The sequence below is a fragment of the Ammospiza caudacuta genome, chromosome 3 (genome assembly GCF_027887145.1).
Source record: "Ammospiza caudacuta isolate bAmmCau1 chromosome 3, bAmmCau1.pri, whole genome shotgun sequence".
NCBI lineage: Eukaryota > Metazoa > Chordata > Aves > Passeriformes > Passerellidae > Ammospiza > Ammospiza caudacuta.
In genome coordinates, this window is record NC_080595.1 from 59,490,189 (window position 1) to 59,500,877 (window position 10,689).

A 10,689-nucleotide genomic window follows, 5' to 3' on the forward strand; every position below is an offset into this window, starting at 1 on the left:
AATTTCATACACATCCTGTAAGTTCATAGCACCTCACCCACTGCTTCTCACAGTACTATTTACAGGCTAGCACCAGGCAGTGCTCTCAGAGCAGTTATGAACATTAAATTTCATTAATATTTTTCCTTACACAACACAGGGACTTGACAGGCTTTGTCATACTACTTTAGCAACAGAGCAGGATGAAACCTAGAAAACAGATCCTTTCCTCTTTCCTGATCTAAGTGTTTTCTCATTGAATATCATTCATCAACAAAGTGTATGACTCAAAGGCTACTATTACATGGAACATAATTTTGCAAGGTCCAAAATTCTAAGAAATCTGAAACCAAATTAAGGTCACCTTTGAAAAGCAGAAATTATTCCACTGATAATCCTGTCACCCAACTGTGCAGTCATGTGCTTGCTGCTCAGAAATGGTCAACATTAACGAAAAAGCTTCCTGTTAAAGAGAGATGAAGGCATGGGAGAAGGTACTATTGCTCTATAATCCAGGCATCTGTCTCAGCATTTCACTGGAGCATCTGTAGCCAAAACATATGAAACTGCATGGAGAGTGGGTAGGGTTAGGCAAAATAGTCTGAGAGCCACTCTAACTGGTTTAATAAATAAATGAATAAATAAATATTTTAACCTTAGACACGATTTCCAATTGTGTTATATTCTTCTTCTAGGTACTTAGCAAGAGCATTCATTTTCCACACAGGAATCCTCCCAATACACTAGTAGAGTCCCAGGAAAACTACCACATTCAATATTCATTATTCTGACTGCACAAGGGGGGGAAAAAAAAAGAAAAAAACCCCTCTTAGGTTAAAATAACACTTTTTTGTTTAAAAATTGCTATAAAAGATATTTTGCCTTTATTCCAGGTACAATTTTAAAATTTTAACCATAATTGGCTTTTCTCAATATATAAAAAATCTAAAGATATGCAAATCTGACATGTCTGTTGCCACAGCTTTCAGCTACATTGGGAGCCATCATGCAGTTCAAAGTATCTGAAACAATTTCAGATAACATTTTCTATTATGCTAGTTCCATTAGGTGACTCAATGTCCAAAATGTTCAACACTTGCCTTCCCCAGTGTGTCTAGTGATTCCAGCAGGAATACCACTTTGAGAACTAAATCAAAGTTTTAAAATTTTAACCTACATATAGGTTAATCTGATCACACTGTTTCATCATCAGAATATACCTATTGCAAGATCAAATCTATTGCTAGTTTAATATAATTCAGTGGCATTGTGGTTACTCAGGTGCTAATTAAAATCTGGCTGTACTATTTCAATCCCATCTGTTCTCTCTTCCTCCCTTACCCTGTTGGGAGATTGGTTGGAATATTCATAGCCACAAGAGTAAATCATGTCCTGTAAAGATGGGTATCTGATTAATACAAGAGAAGATTCAGGAAAACAAAGTTGTACTGCTGTTGTGCAACACCTATGAACAGAGTTCATAAATTCTTTAAAGTTGTTATCACAATTTGAAACTTTGATTAAACAGAGAGCCTGCACTCTCTTAGACTTCTCAAAGTGCAGGTGATTTTTCTTTCTGGTCTTCAGCTTTTCAACATTCTTCTAAATGATAGACAAATGAATCGGTGTTTTCTGTTCTGGTATGCTTCAAGCACTCTTCTCAATCCTTCATAGTGTTTCTCTGTTTCAACATCTGAGGATTTAGGTCTTCTTGTCACAATATTGCACAGACTGATCACGGTTGCTGGGTTCCCTCAATACTCTTTCCAGAACCATTGTTTTCTGAGACACAGAATAAGATTATAATAAATGTGCAAACATAACACTTCCTTGGCTAATTCTGTGATTCACTTTCAATTCCTGCTTTCCTGACTCACTGTACTGCTAAACTTCTCATGTCAATCCTGGGATCACGGCTGGAGTGATCCAACCGGCTTAGAGCAAGGACTGCAAATTTGGCTGAGTTTCCCAGGAAACACAAGCACAGCTCTCAGCCCCATTTGCTGTAGGGTTCCCTTTAGATAGACACTATGTATACATCCTCAGTTTAGTTTTCCCTTTCCAGGGTATTTCTATTCCCTTGAACCCAAAGGACTTGCATCTTCTTCACCTGCAGCCAGGCACAAAAATGCTCATCTTATCACTCAGGCACACAGGTCCAACCCTCTCACAGGTACAACTCTCTCACTATTCAGGACATGAAACATGCTAAGAACTGTGCCTCAGTGCCACATGAGTGATGAGTCCCAGCACTGTGGTATGGATGCAAACACTCACTCTAGAGAGGATTCATAAGGTAAGAACGACCTAAGGTTTTATTTACTTTGAAGCAGATATACCATTGTAAAGTCCAGAACATATTTACATGGAGTAATGCTGCTCCAAAACATCTAGATGAACCAAAATTTTCTTGCAAGCAAACTAAATTCTGCTGGAAAAGGGGATGAAACCAGTATTTGTCATAGGACTGAAAGACGTTCTCTACAAATAAGTTTGCCTCTACTTACTTGTGTGTCACTGTAGAAAGGCATAGTCATTCTCATACTTTCTCGGTTTAACTCACTAAATCTCCAAAGAGTTTGCTGGTTTTTATTTTAAACAAAATACTAAAGTATTCTTGTCACAATGATACCTCAATGACTAGGAGAGAATTAACTGAAACGTGCACAAATTTGCCCAGAAGTAATACTTCCAGAAGACAAAGTAGTGCATCACAGCTACAATGCCCAGACAACCAGCATTTATGACAGATCATTATGACTAGCAACAAAATTCAGTATTGACAATAAAAAGCAAATGTGAAACAGCACATTGTTTTAAGGTGATTCATTCTAATCCCGTTGAAGACGTTAGTAGTTGGGCTTCAAACTTAAATTAGAACATTTTAAGACCTTAAAAATGAAAACTAGGGAACAAGTCTGGAGCTAGCAATGTTGGTTATAAAAGAAATCAATTTGAATTACAAAAGGAACACTCTAGAAAAATAGTAAAAGGCATTTGTATAACAGCAGATAAAAAGTGGCACTCGCTGAATATAAATCATAATCACTACCATTTGAAACACAAATTCTGTGAGGAAAAGAAAAACCAAACCTCAAAATACAAACTATTAAAAACCCTCCTCAGACACATTTAATTATCCACTCACAATAAGTATGTAACAGTTGTTCTATGGTAAAATCCCATGTTATTTAAGTCACATCAAAATAAGCTAAGTTTTCTAGGGTGAGGAGGAATCAAGTGGGGAATATCACTAATTTAAAAGTTTTAACTAAATGTCTGGATACAACAACTCTTTCAGTTAGATTTCCTAGTTTATCCAAATTTGTAGAAAATACAACATAGTAGACTGTTCTCTGGGTGATCTGCAGTAGGAAAGCAATGAAGCAGAAAGTGGCATGCCCTGGAGCAGTAAGGTTATAAATTTTTTAAAAGGCAATATGCTGAGCTATGTCGTATAGGAAAATGGGCAACTGTCCAAATTGGGAATAGGTAGATGTGAATTACATGTACTTACCTTTGATTTCACCACTGGAAAAGCTGTCTTAGAGTATTTACTTTTAGAATATTCTTACCACAGTGTATTGCAGGAAATTTGAATGCCATAAAGATGTATTTTAAAATTAATATAAAGACAAAAAATGTTATAGAATTTGAAAAATCATTTCAGGACTTAGCTATCAAACTCTAAGTGCAGTGGCTCTACCAGCTGTATATTCAAACAACAATGGATGTCACCATTCTTTTGGACAGGGCAGGGAGGGGCTAAGAGATAGATAATCACTTATTAATCCCAAGTCAGGTTGCAAAAGGAACCTCCTACACAGAGAATAAATAAATTTTGACCTCTTAAGAATATTGGTCTGAAGCGACAGCAAATTTGAAGTAAAAAATCATTTGTCAATACATTATACTACGTGTCCTTTTCCAGTGCTTACAGAAAAGACAGCAAATACAGAGAAAGCATAGAAACATAGACTTCCTAGAGGTGGATAGCCAGCCAATGTATCTGGACATGTGCCAAGAATCTGGAAGGAAAAAGGGATAAAGAGCATGATGTTTTTCAGATTTAGAACTGTGGAGTGAGTAATGAAATTAGAAAGCTTCACATTTTCTGCACTAGATGACCATTACTCTGAAAATGGCTGATGCATATGGGTTTTTTTTTCATTTAACACTCTCAGTGGGTTTTGGAAGACACTTCTGCCCATTGACAATGCTGAATCATCCTCATGTGTAATATCACCTATAGACTGTCTTTTATCAGTGAAGACAGTTTTGAAATTGCCCCTTTAATGGAAACAAACCTCAGAATTCTGGAGCTGGCAGAGTTCTGGAGCACAGCAGTGCTGGCAGCTCTTGGCAGAAATGTCAGCTTTACAGGTTGGAGGAAGGTAGGGTAGACATCCGTAGATCCTAAGATAACTGGCACTAGTGCACTAGCCTAACTGGCCTCCTACAAACAAAGTCTCTCAGGTAGAAATTGCCGTGGGAAGCCCTGGAACTTCCCTCCTCTGAAATGAGATGTCACTTTCGTTCTCACAGTTCACAAGTGGAATCATTAACACAGAAGAAAAAGTACAGAGTATGAACTCCACTCACAGATGTCTGCATACAGCACCCTTTCCACAGCAATACCATTACTCTTATTTGCAAAGCTCCAGCATTTCAGATTATTTAAGGAACAATCCTACAAAGTCTACACAGAGAGAGGCTGAGTCTGACAGTGCACCTTGTTCCCCTGCACTGTAATTTGGCCAGCATCATGCACTGAATCTTTTCCTTCATTTCAAAACTGGACAGTTCTGCCATCTTCCTTGACTACCAGTCACTAAAACTTGGCATTCAGCTTTTCATGCCTTATTTGTCTTTCAGCCCACACCTTACTGACACTGCTGATAATAGATTGGAAAAGAAAGATATTGATGCTAACTCAGGAAGCCTCTAAGTTGCAAACTGCTGGATAGAGAAGGTGCATTCTTTGGATATATTATAATAAATTGATTATATTTGTGTATATTTAAATATGCATCCCCTTTTACCACTGCTGGAGACAGGACTTTGTGCCACATTAACATTTGATCTGACCTGGTATGGCCTTTCTTTTGTTCATGGAGCTCATTCTAACCAAAGTGATAATCTTTATATACTACCTGACTTCTGTTTCAGAGATGAAATAAAATCACTTTGATTTCATAGATTAGAGGGCAGCAAGTTATAAGCGGATTGCATCTCATCTATGTGAGAAAAGGTTTTTAGAATTGTTCCGCATCCAATGATGAAAACACACAGGAAAAAAGGTTTTTTTTAAAAAGCCAAGTACACAGGCAAGAATTAGCAAGCCTATGTGATGTATTTTCAACTAGTTTATCAAAACCAGAGACATCTCAGACTGCAGGGGATCATGCCATAATGTCTCTATCATCCACAGAATTCAGCATTGCAAATATATGCTTGTGAACACGGTTCTCCTCAGAGCTCAGGACGAGTCCTTCCTCTAGCTTCTCCTATTGTAGAAACCTGACATGTTCATGTGAGATCCTGAGTCATTTCCTAAAAGGAATCCATTCTAAATCAAGTGTAAATTAATTCTACTGGAAACCTCTAAAAGCTGAAAACTTGTTTCAAGCGATTGTTAACAGAACCTAAAAAGTTTTGCAGAAGTTGTGGTCAAACACAAAGGGCAGAAACAGCACCACAAAAGCAAGAGTATCACTCAATACAGACACAGCTTCTGAGGGCCCAGCTAAACCTGGCCCTGACTACAGTAACTCATTTCCACAGCCACAGGTGACAGGCAGCCCAAAGTGACCCACGGTCATAATGACATTCTCACATTCAAGAGGACAGAAGACATAACGGCTTCATGTTTGCAAACAGTGCTGAACACTATGATTAAAATTAAACTAGGTCAAGTGTTAAGAGAAATGAAACCGGGGCGTAACAATACACGGCTATCCGAGCCCTCGGGCACAGAAAAGCAAAATGGCAACCTGTCGCTAGAGTTCCCTTTCTACAGCGTAACAGGACAGGGACGGGTCCAAACTGGGGTCTGCTCATGGCACAGCAGCACAAGCACTTTACAACCAAAAGGGCTACTCTAGCCCAGAACAAAGAGCTCCTGCAAAGCCCACACCCACCTCTCCTCTTGCAGTTATCTAAGTTTCTATGTTATATTCACTACCATGATTCTTGCCATTTGTGCTGTTCTACCCATATTTTACTTCTCTCTCACATACTTTCTGTCCTAAATTTCTCTTTCTGTAACTGATAACTCTATCCAGTTTTTCCTAAGCAGCATGCTCCTCACACACAATAAAAAGGGGGGAAGGGAACAAGAGATAAGAGTTAGTACAAGAGTTATATCTTCTCCCTAGAAATAAGGAAGTTACTGCATCACATAAATGAAAACAAACAAGAGAAAATGGATTCAGAAAAATGTCAGACCAGAGATACCCTTCCCACAGGTAACTCTTCAGGCCATTCAGCAGCACACAGCAAACTTCCCATTATCCCACAGGTTCTTATAAGATGGACCCACATTAATTCATTCCATTAATCCTACACATTACCATTACCTCAGGAATGCACACATTATTTGCATGAGTAAGACTGGTGGAAATGAAGCTAAAAATATATCTATTTTTTCATCTCTCAGTGCAGAATATCTAGTTGTATAATTACCTAGAAATCAGAATGAAGCTCGGGCAAATTATTTTCACTGGAGAGACATGAAAAAAGAAGACAGTTGCTATGTATCAGACAGAACTGAAACAATGAGATATTGCTAATACTGGGAAGAAACCTGATTACTGTCGTTATTTGGTTACTAAAGGCTAATAGAAAGAGACAGGTGAATTTTTACTTCTAGCTTTTAAATGGATCAAGATTAATTAAATCACTAAGAATAGTTAAATAGGAACCAAGTTAGGTTTTGGTGATAAAATTCCATTTTCTCTCTGTAGGTGTTCTTCTGACTTTGTCTGCCTAAAGCAGCAAGCTTTCATTTTATTTGCCACTTTGCCAGCTTCTTCTTTCTTAGATTATGACAATCCTCTGTGAACTGTGGTAAAATCTGAGATATTCATGCAGCAATACGGTGATTTTACTTCCAAAATGTTTCTGACAACATACAGGAAAAGAAGCAAGCGCTTCAGAATGAGAACACTCATGCCAAAAAGCGTGCTATCACTGTCCTGCAAGATGTGTAAAGGTGACTGACATTTGCTGTCTGTGTGTGTTGGAGAACCATGGGGAAAAGAGAAAAGGTTGGTTTGTTGTGGGGTGGGGATTTTTTTTTTTTTTTTTTTTTTTTTTTTTTTGGTTGTTGTTGTTGTTTTTTAACCTCCCTCCTAAGTCAGAGATGCATGGAAATCCAGAGCAGTAGTTCTGAGACAGAAGGTGGTTAGGCAACACTCATGTATATTTTTTATGCAAACAATGCACGATCCTAAGGTATAGCTGAATTGAGACAAGCAAAAATATAGGTTCCTATGAAACTATAGTAGAAGACCAGGATTTCAGTGGTGCCTTTTTCTGAATGTTCATAGCATTCTGCTCAGCATCAGAATGAGAAGTGCAGTACCAAGATTTACAACTACCCCAGAATATGGCAGAAAGAAAGAACCAAGGTTCAGAATCATTAGAAATTGAGGCTGCTTCACCAAAATAAAGGAACCTTCAGCTGAAGAAAGCAAGAACCAATCAACTGGTGCTTCAAACTAAGAAAAAAATATCATGAGAAAGCTTTTAAACAAAAAAGTAAGAAAATACCAATGTGGGAAAAGATATCACACCATAATGAAGTAACATCTCTGTTACAGACGATGAAGAGAAAATTCAGCACAATTAGTATCAGAGGACAGGAGTTCTCAAAGAATTAAAAAAGAAAACAATCTGAAACTTTAAACAGAGTGCCAAGAGAACAAAAAATTGGTACACGTGGTTCCATGTGAATACTGGAAGGCATAAGAAATATGACGACAGCACTGCCATATCTAGGCCAAAATTAAGGCATGAACACCCTGGGCATAGTGGAAAATAGTGAATAACCCTGATGCTAGCATACAAAATACACAGGAAACAGGAAAGCAACCAGCTTAATCAGAGGCAGATATGGTGCAATTTTGTAGGTTAAAGAGAGCCTAATGAAAACAAATAGATGAACTAAGTACCTCAAAAACTAGCACAGACTGTAGGGCTTGAAATATCAAGCCTACACAAAAAGGATGAATGGGAGTCTGGGAGCCTGCTGTTGGAATGGTGACACAGTCTCTGACGTGCTCACGGAAATGAGGTGACACAAGCAGAAAATTTGACAATAAAGTGAAATTTTGGCTGTCTCTATATAGGTACAGAAAATGTATCAGGCTACAATACAATGATCAAATAAATTACACCTTTAATTATTGTTTCATGGAGCTAATAGTTAGATAGTCTTCAATAAAAGATGCATGACTTGGTTCAAAAATCTTGCACGCTTTAACAGCCCATGTACAACAGCAACCATTACATGCCTACAGACAACATCTCTGCAAAGGCATGAACTTCTAAATAACCACCACAATGCCCTCAGATCCAAGAAGACATAAAAATAAAGAGTCACATTAAAAAACACACAGGGAGAGATGAGATAACTAAATCCTTAGAAGTGACTTCTTGAGTTCATCTTAGGAACTGAGCTACTTAAGGAAAGGCTTGAGAAAGGGCAGAGGGAAGCCAGGAAGGAAAGGGAGTAGATTATATGCAAGGAAAAAAACTTCCAAAGGCTGAAGTTGTGTATAAAGGAAGAAAACAGAAAGTTCTGATGAGCTGTGGGAGATTAGGTGCAAGCACACTGTAAGGCAGGCCAGAAAAACTATTGACAAACAACAAAAGTTGTACCACTACACTCCTCTTGAGACACAACCAGAGCAGACACCTGCCAAGGGCATCAAAAACATCAAGTACAGCAAGAAGAGCAGTCCTTTGCAGAAGAACATGGAATAACTAGACAGCTTTTAAAGGAAGCACGAACTTGCTTTGTGAGCAACTCAACAAAAGATCTGTCTGAAATGCTGCTGAGTGTAGAACAGGCTATAGAAAGATATGAAACAATGAATTAAAAAAAATAAATTGCCAGAATCAGATCATCTCCAGCCAGGACAACTGTAAAACTCCAGAATGAAGTAATTACGTTATAATAATGAGTGGTACACTCTCAAATCTAACTTCATACATTATGATTGGCAAACAGCCAACAAAGAATTCTGCCATAAATCTGGCTTTTTTTATATCTGGAATACCAGTTGCAGGTTTTGTCCCTTCTTCCTAAGCATTATATGCAAGTACACAAAAGGTTTAAGATAACAAAAGGTCTGGAGAACACTCAGAATGTCTCCTTTGTATGAGGGATGAAAAATAAAGTAAACTGGGATTGCACTCTTAAATTAGAAGAGGCACGTTAGAGGAAGCATGACAGAGATCAGCCACATCATGAATGCCATAGAGAAAATGGGTAAATTTTGACCCTTTACCAGTACAAGAACCACAGGGCATGAAATGAAACCACTAAGAACCAGGTTCAAAACAACCAGAGTTAATTTTTTGCAAAACAGAAAGCTCACTGCTAAATTATTTTCAAGATGTTCTAAATTTACTTGGATTCTACAGTACACCGAGAAAGCTGAGAAAACCAATGCACTAAAGTTCACTAAATACTCAAATCCCTAAATTAACTGAAGGCAGGGACAGTATTAGAGGAAGCATATGCATTTCCTTTTCCTTCTCTCATGGTTCTCATCCTTCTCCCTGCAATGCCTAGCCTAAAATGAAGGGAAGATGCATGATTATCTTTGAGCTTTTTCAGTAGCAGAGGTTCCAGCAGATGTGTACAAAGAAGAAGCCACAACACAGCTTTCACCTATTCAGTGTGCCTTATCCCTTATCCCATGGGCTCCCAGCTACTGCTGTGTGCTCTAATTAGGCTGTGCTGCCCATAATGGGCAAATAGCCACGGTCTGTCCAGAGGCCGCACAGCCTCAGTACAAGAAAAGAAAGGGGGGAAAACATAAAAATTACTTTTGCTTTTCAACAGCACTTGGTTAGAGTGCACCAGAACTGACCCTAGATTCAGAACATTGTCTTGGAATGTTAACAGTCAAATACTATCACATGCAGAGAATCATTCTAAGTTCATATCTGTTTATGCGAATCCCCTCAAGCACAAATGTTTAGCTAACCAAAAGTCCTTCTAATAAACCAAATTATTTTCCTCAAGTGTCTTGAACAGTAGTGATACACACGAAATAGTTCTATCCTGCTACATACTGCAATTCTTACCATTTCATACAGTTATGCATCTGGCTCTAACAAAATATTATTCTTTGATTTAAGAAGCATTATAGAACTGCATTATAGAAAGTCTAGTGACACTGCCAGTAATTAAGGTTGTGCAAGAGCTCGTTGCATATTTTGAGCTTCTTAAAACAGTTTGAGATATAATTTATTGCAGTGATTTGCTGTGCTTTACACAGGATAACTTTTTCCATGGATAATCTGTGATGTTCCCAAGGCCAACACTGAGAAAAGTACATTCATTGTCCTTTTACAGACTATTTCAAATACTTCTGTGTTCTCCAACAGAGTTCAAAACAGAGGAGTTTGAGCTGTAAATTAGAAGGATCTTCAGCTTTTCTGTGAAATTTTACTTCATTTGGATCAAATTAGATA